This window comes from Oncorhynchus clarkii, chromosome 21, assembly GCF_045791955.1.
Source record: "Oncorhynchus clarkii lewisi isolate Uvic-CL-2024 chromosome 21, UVic_Ocla_1.0, whole genome shotgun sequence".
Classification (NCBI taxonomy): domain Eukaryota; kingdom Metazoa; phylum Chordata; class Actinopteri; order Salmoniformes; family Salmonidae; genus Oncorhynchus; species Oncorhynchus clarkii.
Genome location: NC_092167.1, coordinates 27050363 through 27075268, shown reverse-complemented (window position 1 = coordinate 27075268; position 24906 = coordinate 27050363). Strand labels below are relative to the sequence as shown.

The 24906-nt window shown below is 43.6% G+C and overlaps 1 pseudogene; it reads right to left on the bottom strand.

The window, feature by feature from the left end:
* Positions 1–2894: 2894 nt before the first annotated feature.
* LOC139379174 (uncharacterized) lies at positions 2895–22749 on the bottom strand (annotated as a pseudogene).
* Positions 22750–24906: the final 2157 nt, after the last annotated feature.

Sequence of the window (24906 nt, the reverse complement as noted above, 5' to 3'; positions counted from 1 at the left end):
TTGAATTCGGGAGGGACGGGGAGAGGTTTCTCAAAGTTGCCCTTCCCTATAAGCCAATAGGTCTCCTCTGTTCCCCCTTTTCCCTGTGAAGAGGAGAGGACAGAGAGACAGAGGGCAGGGAAAGACGAGAGAGAAAGAGTTTAGTAGGGAGATCTAGGTGAGTTCTAGAGAGTTCTAGACAGTTCTATGAAGTTTTAGGGTGTTGTAGGGAGTTTTAAGTATTCTTGAGCTTACTGTATGTAACATGATGGTGGTACCAAGTAGTCGGTTCTACCTGTGACTTTTACCTTGAGGTCTGTCCTGCCTCAGTTGCACCTTGTATCCTGCCTTGAGATCCAGGAGGATTTTAACTGTGCTGTTAAGGATGTGGATTCTGGACACTGCAAATACAGGCGGCATGACACTCAAAACTCTAATTTATACACACTTTATAAAGAAGCTTCCTGGCTCAGTCAATCGTGTACCCACGACAAGTCCTTCACTTTTAAGCAACAGTGCATAGACTACGTTACATATCTATTATACATACATATGTAATTTACGCATCCCAGTAGACTCCATACGAGAGGCAGTGGTGACAGTTACCGAATAAACGGTATCTGGGCATAGTCAGTTCTACTACCCCTGCTACACATGGACCTATTGGATAGACACAGATAGGTGAGGTAAGGTATGTGTCCCCACTCACCTGAGTGTAGTCCTATGCGTATAGGGACATCAAGCATGTGTCTCATCTTGTAGGTGCCCACAGCACTGAGGTTTTTCTTGATTTTTACTATGTTCTACATTGTAGAATAATAGTGAAGACATCAAAACTATGAAATAACACATTAAATAATAAATCAAATGTACTATGAAATAATAAATCAAATCAAAATATATTTTAGAAAGTAGCCACCCTTTGCCTTGATGACAGCTTTGCACACTCTTGGCATTCTCTAAACCAGCTTCACCTGGAATGCTTTTCCAACAGTCTTAAAACAAGTTCCCACATACACTGAGCACTAGTTGGCTGCTTTTCCTTCACTCTGCGGTCCCACTCTTACCAAACCATCTCAATTAGGTTGAGGTCAGGTGATTGTGGAGACCAGGTTGAAGCCCTCCATCACTCTCCTTGGTAAAATAGCCCTTACAAAGCATGGAAGTGTGTTTTGGGTCATTGTCCTGTTGAAAAACACATGATAGTCCCACTAAGCGCAAACTAGATGAGATGGTGTATCGCTGAAAAATGCTGTGGTAGCCATGCTGGTTAAGTGGGCCTTGAATTCTAAATAAAATCATAGACAGTGTCACCAACAAAGTACCCCCACACCATCACACCTCCTCCTCCATGCTTCATGGTGGGAAGCACACATGCAGAGATCATCCGTTCACCTACTTCACGTCACAGACACAAATTTGGACAGACATCCACCGGTGTAGTGTTCTTGCTCGTGTTTCTTGGCCCAAGCAAGTCTCTTCTTATTATTATTGGTGTCCTTTAGTAGTGGTTTCATCGCAGCAATTCGACCATGAAGGCCTGATTCACGCAGTCTCCTCTGAACAGTTGATGTTGAGATGTGTCTGTTACTTGAACTCTGAAGCATTTATTTGGGCTGCAATTTCTGAGGTGCAGTTAACTCTAATGAAATCCCCTGCAACAGAGGTAACTCTGTCTTCCTTTCCTATGGTGGTCCTCATGAGAGCCAGTTTCATCATGACGCTTCATGTTTTTTGCGACTGCACTTAAAGAAACGTTCAAAATTCGTAAAATTTTCCAGATTAACTGACCTTCATGTCTTAAAGTATTGATGGACTGTCATTTCTCTTTGCTTATTTGAGCTGTCATCAAAACAAAGGGTGGCTATTTGAAGAACCTCAAATAGAAAATATCCAATATATAAGTCCAAACCTTTGACTTAGACAGATATATATATATATATATCAGTGGAGGATGGTAACTTGAACAATTGATGATGGGAGACGCACGGTATAGGTGCTGAACGCACGGAGATGTCAGTGTGTTTCAAAAATCGTCAAAAGAGTCATTATTTGAACCTAAAGCGTTGAATAAAAGACGTTTATAGTACAATATTATGGGGAATGGGAATAAGAGGGTTAACTTAGTGTTTGGAAGGGATCACAGCAGTGATTGAATGAGTGTGAGAGGCTTGAGTTGAGGTGTTCAGAGGCTTGACTTCAGTGCAGGACAGAATGTCTGGGAAGACAAAAAAAATAAAATAACACAACACAGTTAGACCAACGAGCTTAGAATGAGTTAGTCCAAGCAAGGAGCAAAATCATTGATGTGTAATAATGTGATTGTGTATGTGATTGACTCTACTTCGAGTAATGAGAGAAAATTGAAAGGGGTACACAGTGCTTGGAGAGGAAACATTCAATGTGAAAGTGGATGAGCGGGCACATGAGACGTGGCTTCAGTTCATGTCAGGGCAGAGTTGACAATGTTAGTGGAGTGGACTGGTCATCACCTCTTAAGCACGCAGACAAACACAAGCATAGAGTTAGTACACACGTGGTGGATGGTGGGAGGAGCTATAGTAGGACGGGCTCATTGTAATGGAATCAAACATATGGAAACCACATTGACTCTGTTCCATTAACTCCATTCCAGTGATTACAATGAGCCCGTCCTCCTATAGCCCCCCCCACCAGCCTCCTCTGACACACTCACACACAAGCATAGAGAAACAAACTACGAGTTACTGTATATTAACTTTTAAACATACAGAATCAGTCCACTCTGTCCAGATGGAACTTATGGCACTAAAGGTAAAACTCTCCACCTCTCTCCAGACCTACTCACCCTCTGCGGGCGGTTCTGGGTAGGGGAAAGTTGCTGCCTCGTTGTGTCCGTAGTCAGTGTTTTTCAGGACAAAACGTCCGTCCACCATTCAGCTCCAGCTCTTCAGATGACCATGAAACAAGTTCCTGTGGTGCGGGTACTTCATACCCTGGGGGAGAACATGGAACATAGAACTCAGAGAACATAGAATATAGAGAACACTGGTACTTAGCATGGAACCCAGGCGTGCCCTCCCACCTTCCCCTTTGCACTTTAGCCTCCTGCTCCTTCCTCTTTCCTTTTGTCTCAGACACTTTCATATCTCTTGTCCTGCCTCCATCTTACTTCGTAGAGGACGGAGTTATCGTAGGTGGCAGGTGATTGTTCAGAGAAGGGGACATGACGCATGCGCTGCGACAGGCTCCTCAGGGAGACTCCTCTGGTCTTACTCTTACTCTCGTCTATACTCCGCTTCTGGAGCACAGCAGACAGGTTCAATCATGACTGCTAATACACCAGGTTCTTTCCACAAAAAGAGTGCCATTTGATATTTTAAGTATAAATTGTACACCAATATTGAATTTTAAAAGCCTGTTATATTAAATGAAGTGCCCTTTAATATAGACCACATGGAGAATTCAATAAATCCGATTTATAGATTTATTTCTATGTAATTGAAGGCTTGCTAAAGTGCAAAAATTCAGCGTTTTGACAAATGACTGCACAATTCTCTTTTTTTAAACGTTATTTACGGATAGCCAGGGGCACACTACAACAAGCATACATAATTTACAAATGAAGCATTTGTGTTTAGTGAGTCCTCCAGATTAGAGGCAGTAGGGATGACCAGGTACATTTGTGAATTGGACCACTTTCCTGTCCTGCTAAGCATTAAAAATGTAACAAGTACTTTTGGTTGTCAGGGAAGATGTATGGAGCAAAAAATACATCATTTTCTTTAGGAACGTAGTGAAGTAAAAGTAGTCAAAAATATAAATAGTAAAGTACAGATAACTAAGAAACTCCTTACAGTAAGTAGTACTTTAAAGTATTTTTACTTAAGTACTTTACACCACTGCTAACTGGCTAACGTTGGCTAGCTACTTCCAGACACAAATGAGAGAACACCTCACTGACCATTTTACTCGCACTAGCAGAGTTAGTTAGGCTGTTTTGATGTTATCCTGAGAGTTGGTGACTAACTGTGCTGCTGGCAACAATTTAATTATGCTTCTTTGCCAACGTTTAATGACACCGGCCATATTCAACGGGTGTTGAGCGTGAGTAAATTCATCAGTTTTTCCGCGCTCTGGCACACTCAGACGAGTGCTCTGAAACAGTATGTCGCTGGAGATAATGAAAATGAAGGCTGAAAGGTGGTGTAATGGCCCTTTAAGATGTTAACAGTTAGGCATCAACTATCTTATTGGTTAGGTTTCCAGCCTAGGCAGTAAGTACAGAAGTAAATGTGAGGAGTGTATGTACAGTGCCTTCGGAAAGTATTCAGACCCTTTGACTTTCCACATTTTGTGACGTTACAGCCTTATTCTAAAGTTGATTACTTTTTTAATTTTTTCCCTCATCAATGTACACACAATACCCCATAACGACAAAGCAAAAACAGGTTTTTAGAAACTTCTTGGGTATGATGCTTGGGTTTCTCCCATTCTTCTCTACAGATCCTCTCAAGCTCTGTCGGGTTGTATTGGGAGCGTTGATCGGTTTCAAGTCCGGGCCTCAAGGACATTCAGAGACTTGTCCTGAAGCCACTCTTGCTTTGTCTTGACTGCGTTTCAGGTTGTTGTCCTGTTGGAAGGGGAAACTTCACCCCAGTCGGAGGTCCTGAGTGCTCCGGAGAAGGTTTTCAGAAAGACAACCATCTCCACTGAGGAACTGTAGAGCTCTGTCAGAGTGACCATATCTAGGAAGAGTTTATTTTACACCTTTATTTAACTAGGCAAGTCAGTTAACTCTAAAGGGTCGGTTGAGCTAACGTAGGCTAATGTGATCAGCATGAGGTTGTTAAGTAACATGAAAATCTCCCAGGACATAGACATATCTGATATGGGCAGAAAGCGTACATTTTTGTTAATCTAACTGCATTGTCCAATTTACAGTAGCTATTGCAGTGAAATAATACCATGCTATTGTTTGAGGATAGTGCACAGTTAGGACCTTGAAAATGTATTAAACCAATTAGGCACATTCGGGCAGTCTTGATACACATTTTTTGAACATAAATGGAATGGTTCATTGGATCAGTCAAACGTTGCAAACACACAGATGCCATCTAGTAGCCAAAATCTAAATTGCCCCTAGGCTGGAATAATACACTATAGCCTTTCAAAGATGGAAAAAAAATGTGCATGTTTTTTTTTGTATTCTCTTTTACTATATCTAATGTGTTATATTCTGCTAAAATAATTTCACATTTCCACAAACGTCAGTCTTTCCTTTCAAATGCTATCAAGAATATGCATATCCTTGCTTCAGGTCCTTTGCTACAGGCAGTTAGATTTGTCATTTTAGGCGAAAATTAAAAGGGGCTGATCCTTAAGAGGTTTTAAGAACAAATTCTTATTTACAATGATGGCCTACCCCGGCCAAACCTGGACGATGCTGGGTCACTTGTGCGCCGCCCTATGGGACTCCCAATCACAGCCGGTTGTGATACAGCCTGGAATTGAACCAGGGTCTGTAGTGACACCTCTAGCACCGAAATGCTGTGCCTTACACCACTGCGGAGTCTAGGTGGTTCCAAACATCTTCCATTTAAGAATAATGGAGGCCACTGTGATCTTGGGGACCTTCAATGCTGCAGAAATGTTTTGGTACCCTTCGACACAATCCTGTCTCAGAGCTCTACGGACAATGCCTCATGGCTCATGGCTTGGTTTTTTCTCTGCCATGCACTATGAACCCTTATATAGACAGGTGTGTGCCTTTCCAAATCATGTCACAGGTGGACTCCAATCAAGTTGTAGAAACATCTCAAGGATGATCAATGGAAACAGGATGCACCGGAGCTCAATTTCGAGTCTCATAGCAAAGGGCCTGAATACTTATGTAAATAAGATATTTTTCATAAAAGTGCAAAAATTCTACAAACCTGTTTTCGCTTTGTCATTATGGGGGTATTGTGTAGATTGCTGAGGATTATTATTTTTTAAATCCTTTTTAGAATAAGGCTGTAACATAACAAAAAATTGAAGGGGGTCAAGGGGTCTGAATATTTTCCCAAGGCACTGTATTGGCAGGTTGTAGAGCTTTACGTGATACAGTGGCTTGTACTTTATACAGCAGGGCTGTCCAACCCTGCTCCTGAAGAACTACCATACTGTAGGTTTTTGCTCCAACCCCAGTTTTAACTAACCAGATTCAGCTTATTAACCAGCTAATTATTAAAATCAGATACACTAGATTAGGGTTGGAGTGAACCTACAGGATGGTAGCTCTCCAGGAACAGGGTTGGAGAGCAGCAGCTATATACTGTGTATAGGAAGATAATGTTAGAGATTACTTGATGCAGTAGGTCAAAATAAACAAGACAAAAACAAGCTGGGCAAATCCCATCCCAACATTTCAGCATTTTATAACATAGCATTATGTTACTAAAACCATGCTGTATGCAAACTGTGGAGTATTGCATGTATTGTGGAGCATTTCCATATGTGTGTGTATGTGTGTGTGTGTGTGTGTGCCTCCAGTGCAGATGAAGCAGCAGTTGATGAAGCAGCAGTTGATGAAGTAGCAGTTGATGAAGCAGCAGTTGATGAAGCAGCAGTTGATGAAGCAGCAGTTGATGAAGCAGCAGTTGGAGTCAGTCTTGGGGGAAATACCGTGGGTGGGGGGGGGGGGGGGGGGAGATGTCTCGACCCAGAAACCTCACCATGTCAGCAACCATATCTATCCTGTAGGGGACGGGGTTATGGTTAACATAACCAGTATTACTACAGTAGCACTAGTGCTAACCCTAACCTCATGTCTGCTCTCATGTCTAGCCTGTTGAACCATAACCTATATCATCAATACACCATCATAACCGTAAACCAGGAATTGTGGATGTCTCTACCCAGGAACCTCAACCAATATTACAACAGTAATATAACTAACCCTAAACTCAACATGTCAGCCACTATGGCTATCTTGTAGGCATACAGTAGTGTTAGGGCCATACACACACCACCACCTCTAACCCACTCCTCCATTCCAACCTGTGTGTGTGGGCCTGAGGTCCCAGGTCTTCCCGCCTGTGTCCAGTACCAGATAGTCAGCCAAGCTAGCACCAGAGCTGTTGGTCCTCATGGGGTGGCTGAAGCCCTGGAAAGTAGTGGGCGTGTGTGTCATCCAGATCGGTCATAATCCATTAAGGCTGTATCAGGTATGAAGGTAAGACCCAGATGCAGACAAATAACGAATTAACAATGGTTTAATCATCCAACAGGGGCAGGCAATAGACAGGTCAAGGCGGGCAGGGGTCAGTAAACCAGAGGTGGGGCAACGGTAACGGGCGGCAGGCGGGCTCAGAGTCAGGACAGGCAAGGGTCAAAACCAGGAGGGCGAGAAAAAGAGCATCTGGGAAAAGCAGGCGCTGAGACAAAACCACTTGTTACTTGACAAACTGGGAACAGATGAACAGAGAACACAGGTATAAATACATAGGGGGTAATGGGGAAGATGGGCAACACCTGGAGGGGGGTGGAGACAATCACAAAGACAGGTGAAACAGATCAGGGTGTGACAGGCTGAGTCACAAATGGCACACTATTTTCCTATATAGTGCACTACTTTTCACCAGCGCCCTATTTGTATTTGTGTTCATTATGGATCTCCATTAGCTGCTGCCAAGGCAGCAGATACTACTCTTCCTGTGGGTCTGGTAAAATTAAGGCAGTTATACAATTTTAAAAACATTACAACATTCATTACAGAATTCACAACACACTAAGTGTGTGCCCTCAGGCCCACACTCCACTACCACATATCTTTAACACAAAATACATGTGTGTAGAGTGTGTGTGTATGCATGTGTCTGTGCCTATGTTGGTGTTGCTTCACAGTCCCCGCTGTTCCATAAGGTGTATTATCTGTTTTTAAAAATCTGATTCTACTGCTTGCACCAGTTACCTAATGTGGAATAGAGTTCCATGTAGTCATGGCTCTATGTAGTACTGTGCGCCTCCCATAGTCTGCTCTGGACTTGAGGACTGTGAAGAGACCTCTGGTGGCATGTCTTGTGGGGTATGCATTAGTGTCTGAGCTGCGTGGGTCCTCCACCTTCTTGAGCTTGGCCAGGGTCGTTCTGACGCTACCTGGCATCGTTACCGATGGTAACCACCAGTCTCACCGGCATCCCATGACTTCTCAGAGAGTTGGACACCTTCAGAGAGGTCAGAGGTCACAGTTCAGAGTTCCTTATTGGACAGAAGTATAAAAACATGACATGTATTCTTAGTGCCCAACACAGTAACATTCTGTTTAAAAATAAATAAAATAAATACCGAAATAAATCATCATCATCATAATGATAATCCAGAATAAAGTTGAAATGTCATAGCTAATGCAAAACTGGCTGAAAAAGTAGGTACACTTCAAGTACACATCTGGCTACCAGGCTGTTATAAAAGAGGCATGTACTCTGCTAACCTCCCTGGCAGTCTCCACCCAGCTGTCCTCTGCAGAGGCGGTGATGCCAACGTGTGCCCAGCGAAAGTGCTGCATGAGGCTGAGCAGCACTCAGGTGGGCCGGGGCATAGAGTGGGCAAAGGTAGGGTGACTCCGGCTCATAGCCAACACCCCCCCACGAGAACAACGCCTGAGAAAAGGATTGCATAGAATGAATCGGAAAGAAATAGAATGGAATAGAATGGAACAGAATATATTACATGAATAGAATCCATCTATTACATTCACATTTACTACCACCACTGCTCACCGACATTGTCCTAGCCCATGCCCAGTAGCAATGCAGCGTCACAGTACCCTGGGTTGGCTGGCCCATGAACCCATCCAGAGCCCTGGATGTCTCACACTTCTCCTCCAGGGTGACACAATCAAAAGTTGCCGCCAGTGAGAGGGCTGTTGATACGGTCGACCACCAGCCAAGCCGCCCCGCTCAGCAGCGCCCTAACGAAGAGAGGGTCTCATGACCACAGCTCCACCACCCCGACACGGAAGCGGGCGGTATGAGCAGAGGATGGGCCAAGGGGACCAAGAGGTCCACTGACATTCCTGTCTTGCAGGAAATCACGCACAGACCGAGCAGTATGGCTGGTAGCATTGTCATGCTGGAGGGTGATGTCAGGATGAGCCTGAAGGAAGGGTACCACATGAGGGAGGAGGATGTCTTCCCTGTAACGCACAGCGTTGAGTTTGCCTGCAATGAAAACCAGCTCAGTCCAATGATGCTGTGACACACCGCCCCAGACCATGACGGACCCTCCACCTCCAAATCGATCCTGCTCCAGAGTACAGGCCTCGGTGTAACGCTCATTCCTTTGACGATAAACACGAATCCGACCATCAACCCTGGTGAGACAAAACCGCGACTCGTCAGTGAAGAGCACTTTTTGCCAGTCCTGTCTGGTCCAGTGACGGTGTGTTTGTGCCCATAGGCAACGTTGTTGCCGGTGATGTCTGGTGAGGACCTGCCTTACAACAGGCCTACAAGCCCTCAGTCCGTCCTCTCTCAGCCTATTGCGGACAGTCTGAGCACCGATGAAGGGATTGTGCGATCCTGGTGTAGCTCAGGCAGTTGTTGTGCCACCCTGTGCTTGTCCCGCAGGTGTGACGTTCAGATGTACCGATCCTGTGCAGGTGTTGTTACACGTGGTCTGCCACTGTGAGGTCAATCAGCTGTCCATCTAGTCTCCATGTAGCGCTGTCTTAGGCATCTCACAGTACAGACATTGCAATTTATTGCCCTGGCCACATTTGCAAGCCTCATGCCTCCTTGCAGCATACCTAAGGTACATTCACACAGATGAGCAGGGACCCTGGGCATCATTCTTTTGGTGTTTTTCAGTAGAAAGGCCTCTTTAGTGTCCTAAGTTTTCATAACTGTGACCATAATTGCCTACCATCTGTAAGCTGTTAATGTCTTAACGACAGGTCGACAGGTGCATGTTCATTAATTGTTTATGGTTAATTGAACACATATGGGAAACAGTGTTTAAACTCTTCACAATGAAGATCTGTGAAGTTATTTAGATTTTTACGAATTATCTTTGAAAGACAGGGTCCTGTTTATTTTTTGTTGTTGAGTTTACGTATGAGATGAGTAATGCCAGATATGTAAACATTATTAAAGTGACTAGTGTTCCATTCCCTAAAGTGGCCAGTGATTCCTAGTCTATGCCTACAGGCAGCAGCCTCTAATGTGCTAGTGATGACTGTTTAACAATTGAATGGCCTTAAGATAGGATTGCTGTGGAAGGCACAGAGATTTGGTCTGATCTCAAGGAGGCTAACACACACTACAAGATGCTATAAGCAGACTGCCACAGCAGAGTCAAAGACGATGTTTTTAACATGTAGTCCCCATCTACCCGTCAACATAGAAACAGAAAGACAAGAAGAGAATCATTATACAAATGCATTATGAATGCATTATAAATCAATCAACCAATCAATATTTGTTCTTAACCTGTTGCGACGACCAAACCCGGATCCGGGATTCTATTTATAGACCTAAGCTCATTACCATAACGCAACGTTAACTATTCATGAAAATCGCAAATGAAATGAAATAAATATGCTAGCTCTCAAGCTTAGCCTTTTGTTAACAACACTGTCATCTCAGATTTTCAAAATATGCTTTTCAACCATAGGAAAACAATCATTTGTGTAACAGTAGCTAGCTAGCGTAGCATTTAGCGTTAGCATTAGCGTTAGCATTAGCGTTAGCATTTAGCAGGCAACTATCACAAAAACAAGTAAAGCCTTCAAATAAAATAACTTACCTTTGAAGAACTTCTGATGTTTTCAATGAGGAGCCTCTCAGTTAGATAGCAGATGCTCCGTTTTTCCAAAAATATTCTTTGTGTATTAGAAATAGCTCCGTTTTGTACATCACATTTGGCTACCAAAAAAAAAAAAAAAAAAAAAAAAAAAAAACGAAAATTCAGCCCTCAAAACGCGAACTTTTTTCCAAATTAACTCCATAATATCGACTGAAACATGGCAAACGTGGTTTAGAATCAATCCTCAAGGTGTTTTTCCACATATGTCTTCAATGATATATCCTTCGTGGAAGCCTGGTTTCTCCTTGCTCTCAAATGGAAAAATAATTGCACCTGGCTTTACGCTCCAATTTCGACGCAGGGACACCAGGCGGACACTTGGAAAATGTAGTCTCTTATGGTCAATCTTCCAATGATATGCCTACAAATACGTCACAATGCTGCTAACACTTTGGGGGAACGACAGAAAGTGTAGGCTCATTCCTTGCGCAATCACAGCCATATAAGGAGACAATGGAAAACAGAGCTTCAGAAATTCTGCTCATTTCCTGGTTGATGCATCATCTTGGTTTCGCCTGTAGAATGAGTTCTGGGGCACTTACAGACAATATCTTTGCAGATTCTGAAACTTCAGAGTGTTTTCTTTCAAAAACTGTCAAGAATATGCATAGTCGAGCATCTTTTCGTGACAAAATATCGCGCTTAAAACGGGAACGTTTTTTATCCAAAAATGAAATAGCGCCCCTAGAGATCAAAGAGGTTAATGTAAGAATATTTAGGACGAGAGTACGTAGAACTTTGAAAGTTTCTTCAAGTGCAGTTGCAAAAACCATCAAGCACTGGGATGAAACTGGCTCTCATGAGACAGGCTCTCATGAGGACCGCCACAGGAATGGAAGACCCAGAGTTACCTCTGCTACAGAGGATAAGTTTATTAGTTACCAGCCTCAGAAATTGCAGCCCAAATCAATATGAGATTTTTGGTTCCAACCGCCGTTTGGTTCCAACCGCTGTGAGACGAGGTGCGGGTGAACGGAAGATCTCCGCATGTATATTTCCCACGTAAAGCATGGAGGAGGTGTTAACGTGTGGGAGTGCTTTGCTGGTGACACTGTCTGTGATTTATTGATAATTCAAGGCACACTTAACCAGCATGGCTACCACAGCATTCTGTAGCGATACGCCATCCCATCTCATTTGTTTTTCAACAGGACAATGACCCAACACCCCTCCAGGCTGTGTAAGGGCTATTTTACTAAGAAGGAGAGTGATGGAGTGCTACATCAGATGACCTGGCCTCCACAACACCCCGACCTCGACCAAATTGAGATGGAGAGCGAAGGAAAAGCAGGAAAAGCAGCCAACAAGCATTGTCATGAATATCACCAAAGGTGGCTCCCCTTCCAGTTTGGGTGGCGCTCGGCGGTCGTCGTCACCGGTCTACTAGCTGCCACCGATCCCTTTTTCCTTTTAGTTTGGTTTTGTCTAATTGTTTTCACCTGTTCCTTGTTGGGGTTTTTGGGTTGGTGTTATTTAAGTTTGATTAGCCCGCTTGTGTTTGTGTGGGCTTGTTTCTGTTATGTAAGAGACGTCCTTTATTATTGTGGGTTTTCCGCTATCCGGTTAGATACCAATGTGTACTTAGGTGGAGTGTATTACGCCTGTGTTCGGCGTCACCTATTGTAGTTTTCGGTTGGACATTAAAGCATGTTTTTTCCCGTATCCTCTGCTCTCTGCGCCTGACTCCAACACCCATTCACTCTTTGAGCGTTACAAGCATATGTGGGAACTCGTTCAAGACTGTTGGAAAAGCATTCCAGGTGAAGCTGGTGGAGAGAATGCCAAGGGTGTGCAAAGCTGTCATCAAGGCAAAGGGTGGCTATTTGAAAAATTTCAAATATAAAATATATTTAGATTTGTTTAACCCTTTTTTGTGTTATTTTCATATTTTTGACGTCTTCACTATTATTCTGCAATGTAGAAAATAGTGAAAATAAACAAAAACCCTTGAATGAGTATGTGTTCTAAAACTTTGGACCGGTAGTGTATAAAAACAGGAAATGTTTTTACATTAGGCCTACCTTTAACCTTTATCTTCAACCTTATTTTGCTCTTTGTAGGTAGGCCTACTTCAGCTGACCAGACACATCTGCCCAGGTAGTGTGGGGCCGAAGTTACTTTGTAGTGTTACTTTGTACTTTGTACAAAGTTACTTTGTACTTTGTTACTTTGTAGTGGGACAAATCATGTATCTCAATCTCAACATAATAACCCTATTGTTCTACCACTGGACGTTCTGGAACAGAGCACAGCACCAAGCACATGATACGCAGGCTCTAACCTAACATTCCATCTTGTTTTTCCATGTCCAGCCTGGCCATGGAGACATTCTGATTCATTCTGTATTTTACAACTCTGGAACTCTCTTTGAAACAGATAGAAAAGAGGAAACTGTCTGTACTCAGTTGCAACACTCACTGCTGAGTTCCAAACTGCCTCTGGGAGTAACATCAGCACAAGAACTGTTCTTCGGGAGCTTCATGAAATGGGTTTCCATGGCCCGAGCAGCCGCACACAAGCCTAAGATCACCATGCACCATGCACAGATCACCGCCATTGGACTTTGGAGTGATGAATCACGCTTCACCATCTGGCAGTTCGATGGACGAATCTGGGTTTGGTGGATGCCAGGAGAACCCTACCAGCCCCAATGCATAGTGCTAACTGTAACGTTTGGAAGAAGAGGAATATTGGTCTGCGGCTGTTTTTAATGGTTTGGGCTAGGGAAATCTAACGCTACAGCATACGCTGACTTTCTAGACCCTTTCTGTGATTACAACTTAGTGGCAACAGTTTGGGGAAGGCCCTTTCCTGTTCCAGCATGACAATGCCCCCGTGCACAAAGTGAGGTCCATACAGAAAAAGGTTTTCAAGATAGGTGTGGAAGAACTTTACTGGCCTGCACAGGTCCCTGACCTCAACCCCAACGAACACCTTTGTGATGAATTGAAATGCCGACAGTGATGTTCCAACATCTAATGGAAAGCGTTCTCAGAAGAGTGGAGGTTGTTCTAGCAGCAAAGGAGGGACCAGCTCCATATTAATACCCATGATTTTGGAATGATGTTTTGGAACGAGCAGGTGTCCACATACTTTTGGTCATGTAGTGTGTCTTCTAGCCATACTAAGGGAATGGGAAAGGGGGATACCTAGTCAGTTCAACAGGATGCCTTCAACTGAAATGTGTCTTCAGTATTTTACCCAACCCCTCTGATTGGATTGGTGTGTGTGTGTCAGTCAGGATAGCAAAGTTAGGCTACAAAACATTGTATGACACCAGGATGCACTTAGGTCAGTGTTGTGTTTTTTTACTTTATAATTTACACCTTCAGATTTGGGAGTAAGTTGATCCTAGACCTGCTCCTATCTTTGGGCAACTTCTACCTACAGCATCCGGATTTTCAGTTATTCTTCTTGAAGCTAGAGGGCAGCACAAGATAGCAACTTCAGTGGTTCATTCTCATTGGGTAACTGTTCTTCAATGGAGTTCCCATGTGGAACTCTGAGTATAGAGTTACATTCTGGAACTCTATAATGATAGAAAACAGATTCTGATTTTGCAGGCCCTTTCCTCATTCACCCAGACTTACTTAACCAACTCACTGTGATAAGCTAGCTTGTACTATGTGGAGTTGGGAACAAACAACAAGATTTAAGTGAGTTTTGGGCTTGGCAAGCACTGTTGAACATAATCTGTAGCATCGGTTCCCTTGTTCCCCTCTCTCTTTCTTTGTCCCACCCCTCGCTCACTCTCTCTCTTCCTCACCTCCTCTCTCTCTCTTACCAGTTCTCTCATTCTGAAAATGTCATCATCATGAATCTGTCACGTGACAGAGAGAATGAACTGTGTGAAAGACCATTAGAGAGGGAAACAGATTGGCAGAAAAGAGTGATGTGAGTGAGTGTGGGAGAGAAAGAGAATGAAAGACAGAAAGCCGAACACCCGAGAGGTTGTATCCAAGTCCTTATTAAGGATGACAGAGGTGACATGCTCTCTCTCTCTCTCTCTCTCTCTCTCTCTCTCTCTCTCTCTCTCTCTCTCTCTCTCTCTCTCTCTCTCTCTCTCTCTCTCTCTCTCTTTCTTTTTCTCTCTCTCTCTCTCTCTCTCTCCCCCTTCCCCTGACATTAGTAACAGCAGCAGTCTGCCAATACTAACAGGTCCAGATGTTAGTAGGGAGACTGACTACCAAGGGTCTGCATCCCAAATGGCACCCTATTCTCTACGTATATAGTGCAGAACTTTTGACCAGGGCCCATAGGACTAATGTCAAAAGTAGTGCACTACACTCTAAGAAAAAATAGTTTTTTGATTACCATAGGATAACCCTTTTTGATTCCAGGTAAAACCCATTTTTGGTTCCAGGTAAAACCATTTTGGGTTCCATGTAGAACCCCAAAAAGTAGAACCCAAAACAGCTCTACTTGGAACCAAAAGGGTTCTACCTAGAACTGACAAGGATTCTTCAAAGGGTTCTCCTATGGGGACAGCCGAAGATCCCTTTTAGGTTCTAGATAGCACCTTTTTTTCTAAGAGTGTAACTATTTTTATTCTTTATCTGCATCGTTGGGAAGGGCTCGTAAAAAAGCATTTCATGGTGAAGTCTACACCCGTTGTATTCGGCACATGTGACTAACATGTGACTAACAACTAACATTTTATTTGATAACATTTTCAGTCAAAGGTTGTTCCCTACATAGGGAATAGGGTGCCATTTGGGACGAAACACCGAGCCACGTACTGTCAGTGATGGGTGGTTCCCGAAGACATGGCTATTTCCTAGTAAGACCATATTGAGACATCATCGCCCTTTGTCCCTTGAGTCTTGTCTGATGCTGTCCACAACAGTCTGGCTCTCTTCTTAGGGAGGATGATGTTTGAACAATAATAATAATAATGGCAATGACAATCTGGACCTCAAAGATTGTAGTATTATTTTTGAGGATATTGTTTTATTGTAATGTGGGTTCATTGTAATGATTTTGATGAGCAAGGCCACACTTCCAAGACTTTGAGCTTGAACCACAGAGTTTAAAGGGGCAATCTGCGCTTTGTACATCCATTTTTGGACTTTTAAATGAATGATACATACATACCCATTGATTCATGAAGAATATAACTTATAAATGCCTCAGGAGCTTAGTTCAACTGTCGTACCCCATCCGAACTCAAAATATAAGCTTGTTTTACACAATTGTAAACAAACACTGTAATGCCTCAAAACATGGTTAAAACTATCATTTTGAAATCATGGATGGTCAGTCCTTGCACCCATAGCTCTGTCTGTGAATTGTAGTGGTTACATTTCTCCAGCCCCATGCCTCAGCCTTTTTATCAAAACAGTTGTGGGGTAGCCACTTTGTTATTGTGTGAACTGCAGATTGCATTCAGAATCGCCTACAGGCTCAAGAAAACACATTAAAACTAAGTTTGTGTTGTATGAATGGTTGCAGTGATGTTTCAGTGCTTCAGGACTTCTGGAGATGTTTCTCGGTCAAAGAAAGATCTATTCTTCCCCCTCAAGGAAAACATTTTTGGAGAGGATGAACGGGTAAACAAGTGCCCCTCCCTCTTTCTTTTTTTCTTCCTCTCTCTGTTTGTTTTACTCGGAGATGAGGGATGTGGGGGAGGGAGGAGAGGATAGGGTCAGTTGGAGTTGGTGATTACGAAACACTCCCGAAGGAAAGAAAATATTGGCTTCAGCTGCAAAATAGCAAGTGACATCACTGATGTTTCAAAAGGCAGAATGTGTAATAAAATGCTCAAAACAATATTATGTGTGAAGTGAATTTGAAGTACCATTGAATTCACAGAAAATTGCAAATAAAAATGTGGTCGTCTTTCTTGGGTGGTAAGTGTAATATCTCTCTCTCCCTCACCCATATGGTCCATTATGTTAATGCTGGATGTCCTGATGTCCTGTGAAGCCCTGTAATAGGCCTATATGTGGATAGATAATCACTGAAGCCTGTACGTTTGAGTTTCCATAGCTGACAGATGTATTAAATGAAATATGTTTTACACACCAGATTGGTGCAGTGAAATGTGCTGTATTACAAGGTCAGTCATTGTAGTTCAGCGGCCCTGGAGCAAATTAGGGTTTTAAGTGCCTTGCTCAAGGGTACATCGACAGCTTGTCGAGGCACTGACCGCCAGACTAGCTGCTGCCCTGATAGGACTTTTGTCAGGACCAAACAAGGTTCTCGTATGTGTGCTTAAATCACATTGCTTGCATCCCAAATGGCATTATTTTCCCTATATAGGGCACTACTTCTGACCAGAGCCCTATGGGCCCTGACCATTGGCCTACACGTATGTTCCCTGGCCAAAAGTTGTGCACTCTAAAGGGAATAGGCACCCATTTGAGACACATCCATTGACTCTCTCTATTTGTTTGTGGTAGCAACCAACAGACCATCCCTATTCCTCAACTCACTTTGGCACTCAGAACCAAATTTGTCATCAGAGACTGTGGCTACATCCCAAATGCCACGGTATTCCTTATATAGCACACTTCTTTTGACCAGGCCCCATAAGACTCTGGTCAAAAGTGGTGCGCTGTAAAGGGAATAGGGTGCCATTTGGAATGCTGACTATCCCCTAACAACACAGTCATACATCACAGAGCTATTGTAGAGTTGAGTGTTGTTGAGTTCTCTTGAAGACAATTTAGAGAGACAATCTCAAATCAAATCAAATCCGATTTTATATGTTACATGCGCTGAATACAATAGGTGTAGACCTTACCATGAAATGCTTACTTACAAGCCTTTAACCAACAATGCAGTTCAAGAAATAGAGAGAATATTTACTAAATAAACAAAAGAAAATTACATAACAATAACAAGGCTATATACAGGGGGTACCAGTATCGAGTCAATGTGCGGGGGTACAGGTTAGTCGAGGTCATTTGTAAAGTGACTATGCATAGATAATACACAGTGAGTAGCAGCAGTGTAAAAACTAAGGGGGGTGGTAGATAGTCATGGGGGGGTAGATAGTCAGGGTGGCCATTTGATTAATTGTTCAGCAGTCTTATGGCTTGGGGGTAGAAGCTGTTAAGGAGCCTTTTGGTCCTAGACTTGGCACTCCGGTACCGCTTGCTGTGCGATGTGCAGAGAGAACAGTCTATGACTTGGATGACGGGAGTCTGACAATTTTGGGGTCTTCTTCTGACACCGCTTAGTATATAGGTCCTGGATGTCAGGAAGCTCTGCCCCAGTGATGTACTGGGCCGTACGCACTACCCTCTGTAGCGCCTTACGGTCAGATGCCGAGCAATTACCATACCAGGCCGTGATGCAACCGGTCAGGATGCTCTCATTGGTTTAGCTGTAGAACGTTTTGAGGATCTGGGGACCCATGCCAAATCTTTTCAGTCTCCAGAGGGGGAAAAGGTGTTGTTGTGACCTATTCACAACTGTCTTGGTGTGTTTGGACTATGATAGTTTGTTGATGATGTGGACACCAAGGAACTTGAAACTCTCAACCCGCTCCACTTCAGCCCCGTCAATGTTAATGAGAGCCTGTTCGGGGCTCCTTTTCCTATAGTCCACGACCAGCTCCTTTGTCTTGCTCACATTGAGGGAGAGACTGTTGTCAGCAAACTTAATGATGGTGTTGGAGTCGTTGGAGTCATACAGGAGGAGAATAAGGTGTTTAGTCCCAGGGTCCTTAGCTTAGTGGCTTTGTGGGCACTATGGTGTTGCACTATGGAGTGCAATTGAGATTGCATCATCTGTGGATCTGTTGGGGCGGTATGCAAATTGGAGTGGGTCTAGGGTTTCCGGCATTATGGTGTTGATGTGAGACATGACCGGCCTTTCAAAGCACTTCATGACTACCGATGTGAGTGCTACAGGGCAGTAATAATTTAGGCGGGTTACCTTCACTTTCTTGGCCACATGGACTATGGTGGTCTATTTGAAACATATAAGTATTACAGACTAAGTCAGGGAGAGGCTGAAAATGTCAGTGAAGACACTTGCCAGTTTGTCCAGGCATGCTTTGTGCACACTTCTTGGAAATCCATCTGGCCCCGCGGCTTTCTGAATGTTGACCTGTTTAAAGGTCTTGCTCACATCAGCTACGGAGAGCGTGATCACACATTTCTCCGGAACAGCTGGTGCTCTCATGCATGCTTCAGTGTTGCTTGCTTCGAAGCGAGCATAAAAGGCATTTAGCTCGTCTGGCAGGCTCACGTCACTGGGCAGCTCGTGGCTGGGTTTCCCTTTGTAGTCAGTAATATTTTTCAAGCCCTGCCAAATCCGACGAGCATCAGAGGCGGTGTAGTATGATTCCATCTTAGTCCTGTATTGATGCTTTGCCTGTTTGATGGTTCGTTTGAAGGTATAGCGGGATGTCTTATAAATGTCCGGAATAGTTTCCTGCTCCTTGAAAGCAGCAGCTGTAGCCTTTAGCTTGGTACGGATGTTGCCTGTAATCCATGGCTTCTGGTTGGGAAATGTACATAAGGTCACTGTGTGTAACGCTCGTCTGATGAAGAAGGAGTGGACCAAAGTGCAGCATGGTACGTGTTCATGATATTTATTAAAATCTGAACACTAGAACAAAAATAACAAAACGAGAAAAAACAGTTCTGTAAGTAACTAAAACTATACAGAAAACAACTACCCACAAACCCAGGTGGGGAAAAAGGCTACCTAAGTATGATTCTCAATCAGAGACAACGATAGACAGCTGCCTCTGATTGAGAACCACACCCGGCCAAACACAAAGAAAGAGAAAACATAGAAATAACAAAACTAGAATGCCCACCCTAGTCACACCCTGGCCTAACCAAAATAGAGAATAAAAGCCTCTCTATGGCCAGGGCGTGACACTGTGGGGATGACGTCGTCAATACAATTATTGATGAAACCTGTGACTGAGGTGGTATACCCCTCAATTTTAAATTTTTAATTTTACCTTCAAAAACTAACTCATTTTTATGTTTAATAAATGTATCGCATAGTGTGTGTGTGGCAGGCTTACAATGATGGCAAAAAAAACTAAATTTGAGAGTGCGCTGACCCTGGTGCTATAGAGGGGGTACGCAGCTGTAGGTTGAATGTTTGAAGGGGTACTGGACTATACAAAGTTTGGGAACCACTGATCTAGGTTAAGTTTTGTGGTGATATGTGTATGGTTAAGGTAAGGCTTTAGGAGACGGAGGTGATCATAGACCTGTGCATATACTGACAGCATCTCTGATATTGTGGTATCAGATAAATCGGTCAACTGACAAAATGTGCTCACACACACACCACACAGAGGAACAGCCCACATTCAGTTAAACCTAGCAGCTAGTCTCTGAACTACAAACGATTTCTCAAATGATTGCACAGAGAAGCAAATATGTCCACGTTTCTTGATATTTATCATCAAACAGACCGTGCTCAGAGATCAGACGTAATTCACACAGTAGATAAGGAAGCAAACCAGTCCAGTTGTAGTTTTTTTTATGTCACAAGTAGTATGTGGATTCATTTCACAACTCTTGGTACAAAACTCCAAACTAGTCACTCTTGTAACACAGGCAGTCTTTTATTCAAAACATGTCATTGTGCGTTCATTTGGATTTCAAACATCTCTCACCACACAACCCTTGATTCAAAATATGTTTATAGTGAAATGTAAGAACATTGGTTTAATCACCAAAACACAATATAAGGATATCTTTTCAATTTAGTCGTTTTAACTGCCAGTTAATCCAATTGTAAACATTGCAAGATAATTGTTTCAAATCACCCTTAGAAGTGATGAAAGTAATGTGCTCCAGTACTGTAAATTACAGTAGACTACACAGTTCACATTAGGCAATACACATAGATTACCCAACAAAATTGACAGAAAATTTATAATTTCCATAACATCTATCAAAGGTGTGATCAATGAATCATTAATACAAAAAAACATTGTACTTTTCAGATAAAATTGCAACATAGATGTACTGTCTGTAATCAAATGTAACAAAATGAAATGCAACAAATGAAAGGAATGAAAATAAAACATGATGTTTAGCACACATTAATTTGCATGAAGTGTTTCTTGAGCATTTGGCCATAAATTCTCATCCACATCACAGTGAATGTCCTCATTGTTCACGCACCGTGGGAAAAACATCTTGGCATGGCGAATCCAAGCTTGACATCGGTCTGCATTGATGTTGTCGTATGACTCATCCTTGGCCAGAAGGAGGGTGGCATGTTCATGGGGATGGTGACCGTACACCTTCCACCTCCATGCTGAAAAAATGTATTCAGTAGCTTTGAGGAAAGGAGAGTATGCTGGCAGGTATAGGGTCACGAATCGGGAATGGGCCCGAAACCTTGCCTGAACCAACTCTGCATGGTGGAACCTGACATTGTCCCACACAGTGACATAGGTGACCCTTTCACCTGGACAGGCCTCCTCTATTTTAATTGAGAAACACAATGAGGTGTGCAGCGTTGTCGTTTCCAAGAAATGGCCTACATCCTACCACACCATTTTCAGAGATAGCTGTGCACATGGAGATGTTTCCCCCACGTTGTCCAGGCACTTGGGCGGTCGCCCATTGGCTGATGAGGCTCTGCCCACGATGCCGAGTTTTGGCCAGTTTGAAACCTGCTTTACTCACAAAGATATACTTGTGATGGTTCACAACAACATCAATCACCCTCTTTTTACAGTATAGTTCCAATATGATATTGTATTTCACCTGGTCGTTGTTTCTTTTAAAAGGCACCAGGTAAATGTGTTTCATAGATACCTGGTGCCTCTTCAAAAGACAGGCGATTGTTGGTAGGCTGATGGATGCCACATTAGCAAAGATGTCATCGTTCTCTATCAATCAATCAGTCAAATGTATTTATAAAGCCCTTTTTACATCAGCCGATGTCACAAAGTGCTGTACAGAAACCCAGCCTAAAACCCCAAACAGCAAGCAATGCAGATGTAGAAGCACGGTGGCTAGGAAAAACTCCCTAGAAAGGCAGGAACTTAGGAAGAAACCTAGAGAGGAACCATGCTCTGAGGGGTGGACAGTCCTCTTCTGACTGTGCCAGGTGGAGATTATAACTGTTACGCCCTGATCTGTTTCACCTGTTCCTGTGATTGTCTCCACCCCCTCCAGGTGTCGCTTATTTTCCCCAGTGTATGTATCCCTGTGTTTCCTGTCTCTCTGTGCCAGTTTGTCTTGTATGTTTAGTAAAGTCAACCAGCGTGGTTTTTCCCCGTACTCCTTTTGCTATTCTCTTTTTGTTAGTCTTCCTGCTTTTGACCCCTGCCTGACTCTGGACTACTTTCCCGCCTGCCTGCCCTGACCTTGATTCTGCCTGCCCTTCGGTACCTTTGGGGCTCTGAACTGGTTTGGACTTTTTTGCCTGTACACAACCATTCTCTTGCCTTACCCTGTTGGATTAATAAATATTGTAAGACTCCAACCATCTGCCTCCTGTGTCTGCATCTGGGTCTTGCCTTGTGTCATGATAATAACAGTACATGTCCAAGATGTTCAAATGTTCAAAGATGACCAACAATGGCCTGCTTTATTTCGGACAGCTGTATGTCATTCCTTTCCATCACCATTTCCACCACTGCCCACTCCTGTTGGTCGGTCAGCACACAGCCGCATGCATTTACAATATATAATTTACTGTAAATGTAATGGTAAATTCTCATTATCGAATTGACAGTTGATATTTTCAGATTGGGGTGAACTAATCCGGTAGCCTCTGCCATGGTAAGGCCTATGTTTACTACATGGTCAACAAATTTGGCACGGACTTCATTAGACACAACAGTTCCCAGCTGTCTGCCTCCCCCTCTCTGATATCCACCTCTTTGACGGGGCACATGCCCACCTCTTTGACGGGGCCCATGCCCACCTCTTTGACGGGGCCCATGCCCACCTCTTTGACGGGGCCCATGCCCACCTCTTTGAACACTTTGATGGGGCACATACCCACCGCTCTGACAGGCCTCTTGTCCACAAGCTTTTATTTTGTCATCTCCCTTGCTGTCTATCCTGCTCCATGTTGAAAGAAATTGTGTTCACACACTGCCTTTTATTGGCGACCAATTGTGGTAACCTCTATGTAAAATCAATTAGCAATAACCTGTAGTTACTATGCATGGTTATCATGTACCATATATGTCATTTAGATGTTTATACTTTACAAACACACATTTTATTTCTGTATTTCTCCAAATCCAAAATATAGTAGACAAACCAGTTTCAAATCTATAGGTTTACCAAACGGTTAAGCGATTAACCATTAAGCGCAGTTGGAATAAGTGATGGTCAAATGTATTTAAACAAATGACAAGGGAATCATATGAAAAGTATTGTGAGCATTGCATTGTGAAAGGCAATTGCTTTACATGAAAGGTATATGAAAGGTTCTAGATTAAACAGGTTTGGTGAAAAAGTTACTGTGTGATTTTCTGTGTTGTACTTAGTCAATTGAAAATGTGCTTAAAGTTGTGAAAAAAAAACAGCTTTTTTGATTATCTGTTTTGATTTTTGCACTAAGAGTTGTGAAATTTGACCACATACTTGTAAAAATAGTAACAAAGCCATAAACAACTGCAATAACTCAACATCAGCAAGTTGTTTTTCAAATCAAATCAAATTGTATTTACCACACGCGCCGAATACAACAGGTGTAGAGACCTTACCGTGAAATGCTTACTTACAAGTCCTTAACCAACAGTGCAGTTCAAGAAATAGAGTTAAGAAAATATTTACTGAATAAAAAAATACAATAAAAAGTAACACATAAAAATAACAATAATGAGACTATATACCAGTACCAGTACCAAGTCAATGTGCAGGGGTACAGGTTAGTCGAAGTAATTTGTACATGAAGGTAGGGGTAAAATGACTATGCATAGATAATAGACAGCAAGCAGCAGCATGCCAGCAGCAGCATGCCAGCAACAGCATACCAGCAACAGCATACCAGCAGGAGCATACCAGCAGCAGCATACCAGCAGCAGCATGCCAGCAACAGCATACCAGCAACAGCATACCAGCAACAGCATACCAGCAGCAGCATACCAGCAGCAGCATGCCAGCAACAGCATACCAGCAACAGCATACCAGCAACAGCATACCAGCAGCAGCATACCAGCAGCAGCATGCCAGCAACAGCATACCAGCAACAGCATACCAGCAACAGCATACCAGCAGCAGCATACCAGCAGCAGCATGCCAGCAACAGCATACCAGCAGCAGCATACCAGCAACAGCATACCAGCAGCAGCATACCAGCAACAGCATGCCAGCAACAGCATGCCAGCAACAGCATGCCAGCAACAGCATACCAGCAGCAGCATGCCAGCAGCAGCATGCCAGCAGCAGCATACCAGCAGCAGCATACAAGCATGCCAGCAGCAGCATACCACCATGCATCCCACTGCTGGCTTGCTTCTGAAGCTAAGCAGGGTTAGTCCTGGATGGGCGACTAGATGCTGCTGGAAGTGGTTTTGGAGGGCCAGTAGGAGGCACTCTTTCCTCTGGTCTAAAAAAAATATCAGATTGGGGACATTGCCCTGTGTAGGGTGCTGTCTTTTGGAATGGAAGTTAAATGGGTGTCCTGACTCTCTGTGGTCACTAAAGATCCCATGGCACTTGTTGTAAGAGTAGGGGTGTTAACCCCGGTGTCCTAGCTAAATTCCCAATCTGGGGCCTCCCAGGTGGGGCAGTGGTCTAGGGCACTGCATAGCAGGGCTGGCTGTGACACCAGAGACCCTGGGTTCACGCCCAGGCTCTGTCGCAGCCGGCCGCGACTGGGAGGTCCATGGGGCGACACACAATTGGCCTAGCGTTGTCCGGGTTAGGGAGGGTTTGGCCGGTAGGGATATCCTTGTCTCATCGCGCACCAGCGACTCCTGTGGCGGCCGGGTGCAGTGCACGCTAAACAGGTCGTCAGGTGCACGTTGTTTACACACATTGGTGCGGCTGGCTTCTGGGTTGGATGCACGCTGTGTTAAGAAGCAGTGTGGCTTGGTTGGGTTGTGTCTCGGAGGACGCATGACCTTCGTCTCTCCCGAGCCCATATGGGAGTTGTAGTGATGAGACAAGATAGTAACTACTATGTGGATACTATGAAAAG